A 14,768-nucleotide genomic window follows, 5' to 3' on the forward strand; every position below is an offset into this window, starting at 1 on the left:
CACACACCGCGCTCTTCTGTCTTGTTGGTGCGTCTCTGAAGTAATCTAGTTGTAGGAAATGGATCGCACTCAATGTTTTTCTTCTTTCTTGTTGTTTTCTTTTATTTTAACATTGCAGGGACTGACATGACAGACGTTTCGGCTGCACAGAGCCTTCTTCAGTGTCAATATGGAGATAAATTGGCAAAAACATACTCCTCCTCAACTGTCATCAGTGTTGCCAGTTGCCAGCTGGTTCCCGCCCAATTGGGCTACTTAGGAAGGCCGTGTGCGGGTAAAAATGGCATTTATCAGAAAAACCCGCCCACTTTTTGCCATAGAAATCAATAGAATTGGGCGGGATTTTGTGCTTCTAGGCGGGTTTTGAACATTTTTTGGGCTGGAAATCATCAGCCTCATCTGGCAACCCTGACTGTCATAGCTAATTGTAACACCATTGACGGTAACATGGCTTGACATTTCAGCCATTTTTATGGTGTTGTACTAACTGAGGACCTCAGAAGTTCCACCACAACACCTTAATCAATTCATGTATTTGTATGCTTTATCTGTGTTTTTCTACATGTGATTTCTAATTCAGATTCTAATTAATATGTTGATAACACAGTTGACAGGCAATTTTCCCGCTATGAGAACATGAAAAAGAATGGATTAAATTATGGGAGGATGGAGCTCAAAACTTCAAACAGTCTTCCCATATCCTGCCAAAGAGGTTATGACATCACGTGATGTTATTCGTATGGCCTAAGACCAAACCATTACTGATTTATGGAGGGGGTTCAGACCGTGACACGGTTAACACAGTTTTCGTGGACACACACAAAATGGCAAATGTCATGTATAATAGAAAGGACAGTGTTCTTTCTGACAGTTTTGTCATATTGTGATGATTACTGTGAATCAACATTTGCAATCGTCTTGGGCAAAACAAGTTTCTTTACATGCTAATATGAAGACTGAATCTGACATTTGGAAAACGGGACGGCATGAAAACGCCCAAAACCTTTATTAAATATTCATTCTTGCTGAGGGAAATAATGCCATGTCTACACTTTCTGTGTTATATGAAAGATAAATGTGTGCTAATGTCCAAAACATCATTGGATGCAGTTAATAGTTAGTGGAATTGGCAAATAAAATCCATGGACTTAAAAGCGTAGCCGATTCGTAGAATCACTCATATGATGAATACATAATATAACAGAAATATATTTTATATCTATACTTAGATCAATGACGTGCATAGACCTAAAATCAAACGACTGTATGCCGATGATGTGATTTTATATATGACAGATGTATGCAACTCATTACCAACATTAATGCAGGAAATAGGACAATATAGCTCCCTATCAGGATACAAACTAAATCTTAGCAAAACGGAAGCAATGGAGGTCGGTAGTAAACTAAGTTGCACATTTAAAAAACAATATGAGTTCAAGTGGGAGCTGACCAAGGTAAAGTACATGGGAGTGAATATTCCTAACAATCTTGAAAATCTGTACGCCTGTAACTATGGGAAGCTAGAAAACGAGATAAAAAATGACTTAAGTAGGTGGAAACTAATACCTTTTACATTATTAGAAAAAAGTAGTATAATTAAAATGAATATCCTGTCACGTTTTCTGTTTCTGTTCCAAAATCTCCCACTCCTTGTACCAAACGCTTCCTTCAAACAGTGGGATAACCTACTAAGGAAATTTCTATGGAATGAAAAGAAACCAAGAGTAAAAATTAAAACTTAACAACAACGCAAGGAAACGGGGGGTCTTGCACTGCCAAATTTAGCTAACTACTTCAACGCTGCACAGATAAAACCTATTCTAATCATGAACAACAAAAAGTGGAACCCAAAATGGAAAATTATGGAAGCCGACCTGGTAGGGCAATGTAATGCGTGGTTTCCAAAAACTAAAACTAAATTGCATAACTTCACTGCAAAACATACAGCAAAAATATGGAAAAGACTAAGTAGAGCAGTAAAGACCGATGATAAAGACTGGATATGCCTGAGAGATATACAACAAGATCCAGAGTTTCTCCCAAATAAAGAGGATAGAGGCTTCAATCTACACTGTAAAAAACAATTGCATGTTTTAACTTAAAACTTTAAGTTAACCAGCTGCCTCACAGATTAAAGTTAATTAAAATTGTTATTGTGAGTTGTGTGCACCTTGTCAAAAGCAGAGTTGTGAGTCATCATGTTGTTACACTTGCGGTTGTTTCAACTTAACGGTTCAAGTTAAAAATTCAGTGAGCTTGAGTACTCGAGTCGCAATGACTTTGCAATTATTGTTAATTCAACTTAGTTGTGCAAGTTAAAAATTAAGTGAGCTTGAGTACTTGAGTTGTAATGACTTTGCAATTATTGTTATTTCAACTTAGTTGTGCAAGTTAAAAATAAAATAAACTTGAGGACTTGAGTCTCAATAACTTTGCACTTATTATTTTAACTTAGTTCTGCAAATTAAAAATAAACTGAAGTTCATAGTAAAATAACAGAAAACTTTTCTTCACCCAAAATATTTTATTATAGAGCAACATGTAAAAACAATTACACAACAATACAACAAACTATACACTTCATAGTTAGCTGGCACACCTCAAAGTTTGCAAAACTTATGCATGAAAAAAAAATTAATTGCTTATCAAAACTGTAACAGAATTTCACAAATGTTTTCTGCTATGTTTTTAGTATTACATTTAGTAATGTAAACAAAACGCAGCAATACAACATAAATGATGCCGATACGTTACAAAACCAACAAGGAAATATATATTTAAAGGAGAAAATCCATTTTCCATACTTAACGCTCTTCTCTGATCTGAGATTAGTTCATTCAAGCATCTTTATAGTCTTTGCATGTGCCCACAATCAGTCGGGTGTAGTAAAGATGCAATGTGTAAGATTTTTAGTTTCTTTCCAGAATCCATGCAACCCATTCACTAATGTTACCTTTTTCATGAATACTTACCCACCACGATCAAATTCCAAGTATTCATTATGACTGGGAAAATTGCACTTTTCATACATGAAAAGGGGGACCTTCTCCATGGTACGCCATTTTGAATTTATAGAAATAGACATTTTAGCTGCAAAAATGACTGTACTTGGGCCATAATAGAAAACGTTTTTTACTTGAAAAGTTTTACTTGGTAAACGTTCGTGAAAAGATTGGCAATAGGCAACCCAGTTTCAATGAGCAGCATAGTTGCAGTACCTTTTTTGACCATTTCCTGCACAGTGCACCTTTAAATGAAATGTGGCAATTTTCTACAGATTTACTGGGGGCACACAAAGGCCAGAGAGGAACGTCTCAGATCAGAGAAGAAGTTCAGTAAAACGTGGTGAATTGTTTTATTAACATACCTGCAAACTCAGGAGGGTTGAAAAAGGTGACAAACTAATCGTGGCATCGGCGGCGCGGCGACCCCCCCCCCCCCCAAAAAAAAAAAGAAAAAAAGGGAAAAAGACAATATTCTATTTACTAGGCCTACACTACAAATCATACTTCTGAATTAATTGTATTCTTCACCAGCCAATATATGTCTTACAAGCCAAACATACCCAGAGGCAATTCTAGGTTAAGCTGGGACCCCAAGCGAAAATTCTTAGCTGTTATTTACCATCTAGTTTGGGGGGCCCGAGCGGCTGCCTATCTAGCCTAGTGACAAGAAGAGTCTCTGCACTCACCACCTGTCAACATTTAAGTTGTCCTATTTATCAGCCAAAAGGAGGGAGCACATGGTCACTTAGGTTGTCTTAACTTTGAGCCCCACTGCATTTGAATGAAATTAAAGCATTTGCTGTTTTTGGCTAAAGAGGGTAATAGGGAAATCTAGGCCAATAATATAATTAGCTATATAAAATAGAACCAAGGCATTTTAGAGAATTTATGACTGAATGATAGTCGAATTTCAGCATTTCCCCAATAAAATGGTGTTGTACTATGAAGAAGCATTAGATTGTAGAAAAAGATAAAGACAGATGTCATCTAGGTTAATAGGCTATTTAGATTAATAATATTATGTCCTTGGTGGCTAACATTAAAATCATGATCGCACACATGCAAAATATGCGGGGGCATGACAAATAGCCATTGCTATGCATTCCTCTGACGTTTATGAAGGTTTCATCGAGTGTGTAGCGTGGGCCTCTCGCTATTCACGGTTAAATGATCTGACATAAGGGAACCAAATTTAGTTCTCTGCTAATCTGCCAATTTATAGCGCAGTCAGGCCCTGCCTACCGTCATTCTAACACATTTTCTCACTCTGAAGTTTTCAATACCGTTTCAAGATATTGCCGTCAATTCAAATAAAGCGAAACATCCATGTTAGGACCGCTGACCTTCTACCATTGGGCTATTTATTTTCACAAGTGGACAGTCTTAGCTAATGAAACAATTCCCAATTCCCAAACCCTGCTGAAATCCATTTACCTTTGAAACGGTGATTTGGACAGCGGTCATTTGTAAAGGCAAAGTGACAGTACCAAGGTGGAAGATAACGACAGGGGGGATACGTGTGTTTCGCGACCACCGTTTCATCAGCTGTTCACTCCGACTGGTGCCTCAGAAAGTTTTGCCGCTAACTAGCCGTTTGAATTAGCGCGCTGATTGGCCAATGCTTCCCCCAACACAGTTGCCGGCCAATGGGAACGGCAGGCAGAGGTAGACCAAGAAAAGATCAATAGAATGTCGCTCAACCGTAATGTCTGTAAAACTAGCAGAGATTTAATGAGAAGTACTACCGTATCCAGTCTATCTGTCTGTAGTCTGTCTCCGTCTGCCCCCCCCCCCCCCCCCCCCCCAAAAAAAAAAACCTCTTCGGATCTACACGATTCACGTAAGTGACCTATTTTGAGATCAAAACGGCGAATTTCGCCGAAAGGTGACAAGTTTGCAGGTATGTATTAAACAAAAAACATGCTAACGTTGGAAATTTCATAGTAAAATGATACTGTTTGTAACAGAGCATTTCAAAAGGTGTTGATCAGCAAGTTGTGTAGCTCTGGCATCTAAACATTTTAATAAGGTACATCATTCAACATAGGAAAGGATGGATTTATGTTACAACATAGTTCAGTATGAAAACATGGTCGACTGATCTTTTAAGTGAAAGTGCACATCAATGCTTGACATTTCTAAGTAACATGGTACTGTTTGCAACCGGGTTTGTAAAATGGTGTGAAGAAAACATGTTTGAGCCATATATCCATCGCTTCCTATGTTGTTGTCTGATCTGAGACGAGTTCATGCAAGCCACTCTGGTCTTTCTGCGTGCCCACAATCAGTAAGGTAAAGTAACTTGATTTTGTAGCTGCAGACTGACAGCAAGAAGGCACAAAATACCAGAAAGGAACCCATTAAGTCATCTCCAGAGAACACAATTCATAATACATACAAACATTGCACTGTTCCTTTGCATAAAAGATTACATAAACGTTTACATACCCTCAGCAGCCACAACCCTAAGTATAACTTACCACCCCCCCCTACCCGTGTAACTTAAATGATAACTTCTGCCAATTTTGACATACAGTTGTAATGCTCACACTACCCTGGACTTGTCAGTACCTGAGATTTTTTCCCCCTTCAAACCTTTCAGAGATCCAGGTCATTGTAATGGGGGCAGGCGTTTGTTTACATTAAAAAAAAAAAAAAAACATCTCAATTTATTCCCAATAACATCCAAAAGGTTATGCAACATCAGCAGACAACTAGCAAACAGCTATACCTTTTGGGATAATATTTGGAGTAGGCCTATGTTAAAAAAAAATGTAATGTAAGCAAAGTCTGCCCCCATTAGAATAGCTCAGATCTCAGAAAGGGCTGAGTCAAAAAATGCAGCATCAAGTGAGAGCAGGCAATGACAAGTCAAGGGTAGCGTGAGCAATACAACAGCATATTGAAATTGGCAGAAGTTATAAGGCAGTGTTTCTCAACCTTTTCTTAGGCGAGGCACCCTTTCAATTCATGAAAAATCTCAAAGCACCCAAACCAACAAGCCGTAACCTGGTATTGCATCCGATACCACACAAACTTAGATGAGTTATATATAACATTAAAGATAAACATAACAGATAAGATAACATTTGGAGACGTTCAAAGTTGCAGCTTTATCTTCGACAGGCTATGTGTAGGCCATACTGGGGTGACCTAAATTTACTTTATTGTGTAAATAGTGGATGAAAAATGTAAACGTAAATGGTGGATGAAAGATTCCACTGACTAAGCATTAATTTAGACAAATATGTATTATATTACATAACTTATTTATCTATTTATGTCATTTTCACATTCCGTCAGCCATGTTTCCGCGGCACCCCTGAGGGGGGTGTTTGGCACCCCAGGGTGCCATGGCACCACTGTTGAGAAACACTGGTTTAAGGAATAGAAAGGGACACAAAATGGCCCTGAAACACTCAACTGAAGTGTGTGTGTGCGTGCGCGCCTCTGTATATGCACATGCACACACAGTGCCTAGACTTGACTAACATACCAGGTCTACAGCTCCAACCTCCAGCAGATGTCTTCCATGTGGCAGTTGTTGTGGAGGAAATCGTTGTGCTACACAATTTTAAACGATATGGCGACGGTGTGGCCATGCTATTAGGCATAATATATGCGGTTAACCTGCAGTGTCCGAGCGCCATGAAGTACGTATTCGTTTCTGTTTCTGTGGTAGTGAAAATACAACCAGACAACGCCTCAGCTCGAGTCCACAACTTCCGAAACAAGCTGCTGGAAAGGCTCCCTCCGGGTTGACTTCGTAGCTAATCAGAATTCCAAGGTGGATGTCTTTCGTTGCTTCTCCAAGTGTGTCACCATGGGCCTTGAGAAGGAAAAAATTGTGAATGTTTAGAACATGGGGGTGAAACTCTAAGGGACAAAATCTAAATCTGGGACAAAGTTGCGGGTCAAACTCAAAATTTATTAAATAAAAAATGGGCTAAAATTGCACAACCAGGCACTTAATACTTAGAGGCAAATTTCGCAAGTACCCATTCCCATTATTTAGAGTACCGGTAGTTCAAATGTAGCCTGGTTCACACCAGACGGTTTATGTGTAGCTTCAGCTCCCCCTGGCGGAGCAGAGCTACACACACTACCGTCTGGTACACAGCCATAGAGCACGCTCCATCTCCAGCCAGAAAATAGACGGAGCATTTTTCGCTTCTGCACGGCCTCCTCACCAACAAATTCATTCAAAAACCTTCCTGTTAATCTTTAAAGAGTCAATGAAGTCTCTAATCTGTCTTGTGACAATGTGAGTTCAATGTGAGTTACCATTTATATTGAAGAAATAAATGCTACGTCTATTTTCTGGTTGGAGACGGAGCGTGCTCTATGGCTGTGTACCAGACAGTAGTGTGTGTAGCTCTGCTCCGCCAGGGGGCGCCAAAGCTACACACAAACAGTCTGGTGTGAACCAGGCTAGTTCAAATGTGCCTGTGCATATTCTCACACTACCCTGGACTTGTCAGTACCTGTTCTTGCTTATATTTCTCCTTGTCAGTCGCTTTGGTCAAAGGCGTCTGCTAAACGCTATGTAATATAATGTAATGGGCTGAGTCGAAAAATGCAGCATCACCGGGTACTGACAAGTCAAGGGTAGCGTGTGCAATACAATAGCATATTCAAATTGGCAGAGGGTTAAAGGGTTAAATAAACCATCTATCTACAGAGTTTTGTTCATCTAGTGTGAGGTTGTTATTTGTGAAGAGTTCTGTAAAAACATCTTAAGTTACAAAAAAATTAGCTTTAGCCATCAGTAAAAACTAACACAGTATGTTAAGGGTGATAATAGTCCAACACTAGAAAAAAACCCAACAAAATTCTGGTCTTTCCTAGAAGGAAGCTCACGCAATGGTATCCATCTAGTGGTGTCAAACTCAAGTTCACAGTGGACCAAAATCTAAATCTGGAACGAATTCTCAGCCCAAAATCTATATACTGAATGAAAAACAGGTTAAAATTGTGCAAGCATGCACGTCCCTGTACATATTCCGTTGCATATGAGGGTGAGATATTACACTGGCCTGGGCCCCAGTCATTTGCCTGTGACACACTGAATTGTGTGTAAGTCAAGACATCTGAAATTATCTCGTAAGCCAGATTTTAGCCCCCGTGCCTGAGTTTCACACTCTTGATCTAAAGAACATTGGACTAATTGGTTAATCTCAAACGCTAGGTTGTCTTTGGTATACCTGTCGTTCAGAAAACATGGCCGGCCATCTCTCCATGCTGTCGGCAACCATGGGTTGATCCCCAACTGTTTCTTTACGGCGAAGCGAGAAAGTAGCAGACATCACTTCATCCACTGTTGTGTTGTCTGGGTCTTTCTTCATTACCTCCATCTGAATGTAATTGCACAAGCACAAAGTCCACATGCTATGACAATAGTCTTCAGACTTTAGAGCAAAGTTCAGTCAGTACACAACAGTCAATACACTACATACATACAGTGCTCATAATACTAGCAGTGCCTTTACAAAGGTGAGTAAATGTCAAAATTCTTCAAGTAAATTGTACTTTAAAGAGCATTTTTTGTGGGACACTGCACATTATATTTCAAAGCCAGTACTTATTCAGATTTGGAAAGGTAATTCAATTTTGTGACATTTCATAGAAAGTGAAGAAATGTTTTGTTAAAAAAAATAGCAGACTTGACTTCGGTCTATGTTGGAAACTCAAAAATGTTCTGTACCTACTCACAAATTCTCAAAAAATTCTACCTTGCTGAGCATGCTTAACTAATATTTTGTTGCATAACCATGGTTTCTAGTAACAATTTAGCATCTGTGGTCCATGTAGTCAACCAACATCCGGCAACGGTCCACACGTATTGCAGCTCAGTGTAATTGTATTACAGTCCACAATTCCTCTGCATGTCTTGATTTTGCCTCACCAACAGCAGGTTTTTTTATGTCACCCCACATATTTGCAATGCTATTAAAGTGGTGGTTCGCTATTTTAGACATTAAGCCCTGTTTGTGTGACTTCTGGGGTGAAGTGGAGATCTTCTCATCACAATTTTGACATTTGGTCCTGAATGGAGCATTTGGGGATCCAAGACTGCAGCCCCCCCCGCAACTTACATTGACTCCAATGGAGCACTCAAGCAATTGATCATACAATGGCTCTGCAAACAAAATGTCTCTGCAAACGAAAGTTTAATGCCATTTTATGACCGATTGCTTGAGTGCTTCATTGGAGTCAATGTAAAGGTGGGGGAGCTGCAGTCTTGAATACACAAATGCTCCGTTCAGCACCAAATGTCAAACATTGAGAACATCTCTACTTCACCCCAGAAGTCACACAAACAGGGCTTTAAGTCTAAAATAGCGAACCACCACTTGTGCTGGATGCTGTTTCTCTGTAACCAAGATTTTGCTAGCAAGCACAATTATGGTACCAGACAAACAGCATACTAATGGAGTGGCCAGCACAATTCCCGGACCTTAATCTCATAGACAACATGTGGGCTGACAAAAAATGCTACTTATGAGGCAAAACCAAAAAATGCAGAGGAATTGTAGAATTTAGTACAATTAAGCTGAGCTGCAATACCTGCTGACGGTTGCCAGACTTTGGTCGACGCCATGCACCACAGATGCGAAACAGTGCAGAAACCATGAAGATGCAACAACATATTAGTTTAAGATGCTCACCAAAGCTGAATTTTCAAGAATTTGTTAGTTCGGACAGAACATCGAGTTTCCAAATACAGATGTAAACAAACACTGCTATTTGTTTGAACATTACATGTCTTCACTTTCCGTGAGATATCATAAAATGTAATTCTTCGCTTTGAAATAGAATGTGCACCGTCCCAAATGCATTTTGACATTTACTCACCTTTGTAAAGGCACTGCTATTATTATGAACACAACAGTAAGTGAGTCAGTTTGACATCTTTGGTGTAGTCCATCACTGAACCCAGAATAATCGGTGCCATGCGGCTGCCTTCAGTGCCTCTGCGTGCGTGCGTGCGTGCGTGCGTGCGTGCGTGCGTGCGTGCGTGCGTGCGTGCGTGCGTGCGTGCGTGCGTGCGTGCATGTGCATGTGAAGCACTCAGTCAACTTTTTAGTTGAGATATTGTGTTACACAAATACGTTTTGATTCCTTGAGATCTAGACAGGTACAGTATTTTTGGAAAAAGAAAAAAGCGCCTAAAGTGTTAAAGTGCTGTACCTTGTAGATACACAGGAATGGTGTGTGTGTGTGTGTGTGTGTGTGTGTGTGTGTGTGTGTGTGTGTGTGTGTGTGTGTGTGTGTGTGTGTGTGTAATATACCTAAATGCCCCTCCATCACTCCAGCATTTTGCCCTTGTGGAGAATCCGGACAGTAGTTTGACTTCTTCAGGTTCGGTCACTTCCCTTTTCTTTTGTTGACCAGGACCTCCGGGCATTCCACTGCACTGAGTTTTTGCCTACAAGTGCATACAAAGAAACATTTCATTTCATTTCAAACTAATTGCACGATTGCATCATTAATTAAACTATTCTTGGCCTTGTTTACAAGTGCAGAGGGTGGCCCTCTTGAAAAATGGCTTGGATTTTGGGTGGTAAACGCCATTAGCTGATGGGGTGCATTCTAATGAACATCTGTGCCAATTTCCATACTTGCATACCAAAGTGAACCATTTTGTGGTGATTTTGCATGTATGCACTCCACTATATGCTGGGAAAGGCACAAAGGTGGATGAAAGACAGTCTCTAAACCAGGCGTCATCAATGTGGTGCCCGTAGACCAGCTAGCCCTCCAGGAGCTTCTGAGGTGCCCAAAAAGAATGTTAATAAACAGTCACGACTACAAGATTTTAGACACAGTTAATGCATTTCTTAATATGAATATGACATTATTTCTATAGCCTATAATATAGCCTATAAAAACATTTCCTTATAAGCAAATTATCATTCAATCTAGTGTGATTTAGTTATGATGTCAAGACACCAGCACTAGGATTTTGAACAAAAGTAGCCCTCTGACCCAGAGAGGTTTGGGAGCCCTGATCTAAGCACAACCGAGAATGGAATTGAGAGTGGGCGACCTACGAGCCGTGGGGCTTTTCCTTCTCCGTTGCAGCCACTAGAAGCGAAGACTGACAATAAGAACTAACAATTACACCCGAAAATGCTTCACAGCGAATTGTTAATTTATTTTAAAAAGTGAATATCCACAACAATGTTTCACCCATGAAGTAAACTTCAGAACTCACTTTTCCATTCACGTTACCTCGACAGAATAATCACACGTAGCGAATTAGAGCTCTAGTCAACAAAGCCAAACGCCCGCCAAAATACCCAGCAACTCGACAACATTGCTAACTCTGGTAGGTGCTAGCAAACTCCAATAAACGAAGTGTCAAGTCAACCCGAATCACATTTTCCCCCTTCAAATAACTCTCGTCTCAGAACAAATTGAGATGCCTGTCGTGCCTCGAATACCCAGCTAATATAGGAACTAGGGCTCTAACTAGCTTTAGCAATTAGTCTACTACAAGCACAGTCGGGCGGCATAGCCTACAAACTTACACATTTCCTAACTAGCCAGCAGACTTACAATAACTGAGGGGGAACTAGGCAGCGTAACCATTTTCAAAACGTAATTTGCCCCGAGATAGGTCAAGCAACTACCTAGATTCGCCATGCATATGAGGTTGACACTGAATAGCAAACCCCAGCCCAAATTACCCACATCCAGCGACAGTGCTCACAGCCCTGCTAACTAGCTTGCCCCCACCACATACGCACCTAGCGTACATAGATACAATGTATCTGGCACTATCTGCCAAGTTCATATCAGTTCGAATGCAGCACAAACTTTGTTCCCCACTACTAACCAAGAGACGCATCTTAAATATAATGTATTTATCTCTCTGAGAACAGCAATTATTCTTCTGCAGCACCTGAAAATGACAATACATTGCACCTGCAAATACCCTCAGAAGCACCGATACGAGCGTAGCATAGCCTACCAGCATCCTAGAGTAGCTCACGGCTAAAATGTCAAACAAGTATACGGCACAAATGACATGGCTTCCTCTGCGCACAAGTAGCTAAAATGATACAAAACACTTACTAGTTGCGAAATCCTCACGAAAGAGAAGGACATTTGAGCTTCTTCGGGGTGAGTCGACCGTCAGCTACTTCGGGATGAGTCGACCTCGGCTCTCTCTGGCGCGGGCGGCTGGCTGAACTAGGACAGTGCGCGCGTGATCCAAATGTAACAAACGTCTCTGCAAGTTGCGTCAGGGTGGGAGCTGGGAGAGTGAGGGCAGCGGTGCTGGTTGCGTTACTGAACAAACAAAAGACCTACCGATTTTTTTTGTCCCACAAAAACACCGAACACCTAAGTCATTATGGACTTCGACTACACCACCATGTTTTATTATTATATTAGGCCTATTTCCCAATTCTAATTATTGTCATTCTTCATGTGTTCCCCTTTTCTCCTTTGGTGCTCATCGGGACTCTTGCTTGTTTCAAGGATATCCAAGATATTGATAAAATCATTTAAATAAAAACTTTATTTGGTTAGGTTACGCCTTATTCCGGGAGTAGCCTAAAGATGTCAAAAGGAGATTGCTATTCAGATTAATCTGGTGCAGAGGTGAGGGACGCCAGCAGGGGGCGATGGAGTTACCCCACTCAAACTTGTAATTGTAAATTCATTCAACTTCCTTGTGTTGAAAGAACTTATGGGTACAAGTCAAATAACTACAACTCAGACATATGAGTTGANTTTTCATAAATNATTTTTGTATAACAGAATAAATTAAAAATACAAGTTATCATAACTAATCACTCATATATTTTTTACAGTGTATGGGAAAGTAAAGGTCTCGTGCGATTCTATCAAATGTATTAAGAAAAAGGCTTTGATTCTTTTGAAAACATAGAAAGACGATATCAATTGCCTAGGAGCCACTTTTATAGATACTTGCAAGTAAGAAGTTATGTGAATAAAAATATCAAGATTGTAACCTTAGCCGAGATCCACCCCTTTGTAAGAGAAATATTAAAAGTAATTGAAATCGGAAGTATAAAAAATGTAACTGGACAAATTTACAGGATACTCCAACAGAACGAAGGAAAAATAAATCATATAAAAGAGAAGTGGGAAGATGAATTGAAAACGGCAATTTCTGAAAAGGAGTGGGAACAAACCTTTAAAGATATTTATAACCATTCAAAATCCATATACTGGCAGGAATTTGCATGGAAAGTAAACATAAGGTACTTTAGAACACCATCAACAATAAAATACAAACAGTTTACTTCCAGTTGTTGGAGAAACTGTGGGAACAGTAATGCGGATCACACACACATTTTCTTTACATGCGACAGATTAAAACCCTACTGGGAAAAGGTAATGGGGTCAATAAAGAATTTTTTGAGAACAGATGTCCCAATTCAGCAGCATAACATAATGCTTGGTATACTGCCTGATATAAGTATTGAACATATACATTTCTTTTGGGTTCTTAGAATCACTGCTTTGAAACAAATAACAAGGCACTGGAAGATACCAGACGCACCTAATGTCAAAAAATGGGTAGCCTCAGTTCACGACATGTATGAAATGGAGAAAGTGACTTACAGTATTATTAAAAAGGAAAAGGTTTTCGAGAAAAGATGGGAACTTTACCTGTTAAAGAAACAAGAGGTATTTGGGAAATATATATGAAAACATGGGGAAAGGGGTGGTGAAGTGTGAGGGTGAGTGTGAGGGGGAGGGGGAGGGGGAGGGTGAGTGAGAGTGAGAGTGAGAGAGAGGGTGTGTGCATGTGCGTGTGCGTGTGTGTGTGTGTGTGTGTGTGTTTGTGGGTGGGTGAGGCGGGGGTTCTAGCGTAAAAGAGGTGACAAAGCCAATATAAGAATATGTATGAAAACCAAAGGCAAGGGATTTACTTTGTGTACTTTTTATTTATTTATTGAATCATTCTTCTTCTTTATCTATTTACTTTTTTATGTATTATTTAACTTCCTTTTAGGAACAGAAGTGTGGTAAAGAAGAAGCATTCCTTTGTCTCATTCCTTAGAGTGACAATGACTTAAAGTCGTTGTCATTGTTGTTGTTTATGTGATGATTCAAGTTTTCTTTTTGTCTATTCTACTTTTTTTAAAAAAATTTTTTATTTATTATATTTCTACACACAGGGTGTGATATAAAAAAAAAATGGGAAAAATGTGTGATATCTGTGAGATGTAACAACAGAAAATGCTAAATGAATACATTGTTTCACACAATAAAGTATTAAAAAAATAAATAAATAAATAAAAAATAAAATCAAACAAATACTATGAAAATGAAGCAAAAAAATGGGGAAAATGGTAAGACTGTTTTAATGGTTAACTAATACAGTAGATCTACCACATTAGGTACAGTGTAATAACCAGTGTAAAAATATTTAATACCATGTAATACCAGTGTAACACCATGTACCAATGTTGTACTTACATCATGTATTTGTGTGCAAGTGGTATTACATGGTATTGCATATTGTTACACTGGTATTACACTAGTATTACATGACATTGAATATTGTTACACTGGTTATTACACTGTACCTAAAGTGGTAGATTCACTGAAATGGTGAACCATTAAAATAAGGTGTTACCGGGCAAATCAATCCACCCAGTCAGGTGTTATGGGCCAAATGACAATTCAGTCTTGACCTCCAAACTCAAATCAGTTCATGAACCTACCTGAGAGCATTCACACACCAAATCTGGTACAAATCTGTCCACCCATTCA

General features: G+C 39.5%; 1 long non-coding RNA gene across 1 annotated transcript; it reads right to left on the bottom strand.

The window, feature by feature from the left end:
- Positions 1 to 6,728: 6,728 nt before the first annotated feature.
- On the bottom strand, positions 6,729 to 12,243 carry LOC134441190 (uncharacterized). Its single transcript, XR_010033114.1, has 4 exons — positions 12,090 to 12,243; positions 10,301 to 10,437; positions 8,213 to 8,362; positions 6,729 to 6,837 (listed from the first exon to the last, which is right to left on the bottom strand). It is a non-coding gene; the product is annotated as an uncharacterized LOC134441190 (long non-coding RNA).
- Positions 12,244 to 14,768: the final 2,525 nt, after the last annotated feature.

Source organism: Engraulis encrasicolus, chromosome 24 (genome assembly GCF_034702125.1).
Source record: "Engraulis encrasicolus isolate BLACKSEA-1 chromosome 24, IST_EnEncr_1.0, whole genome shotgun sequence".
NCBI classification, from domain to species: domain Eukaryota; kingdom Metazoa; phylum Chordata; class Actinopteri; order Clupeiformes; family Engraulidae; genus Engraulis; species Engraulis encrasicolus.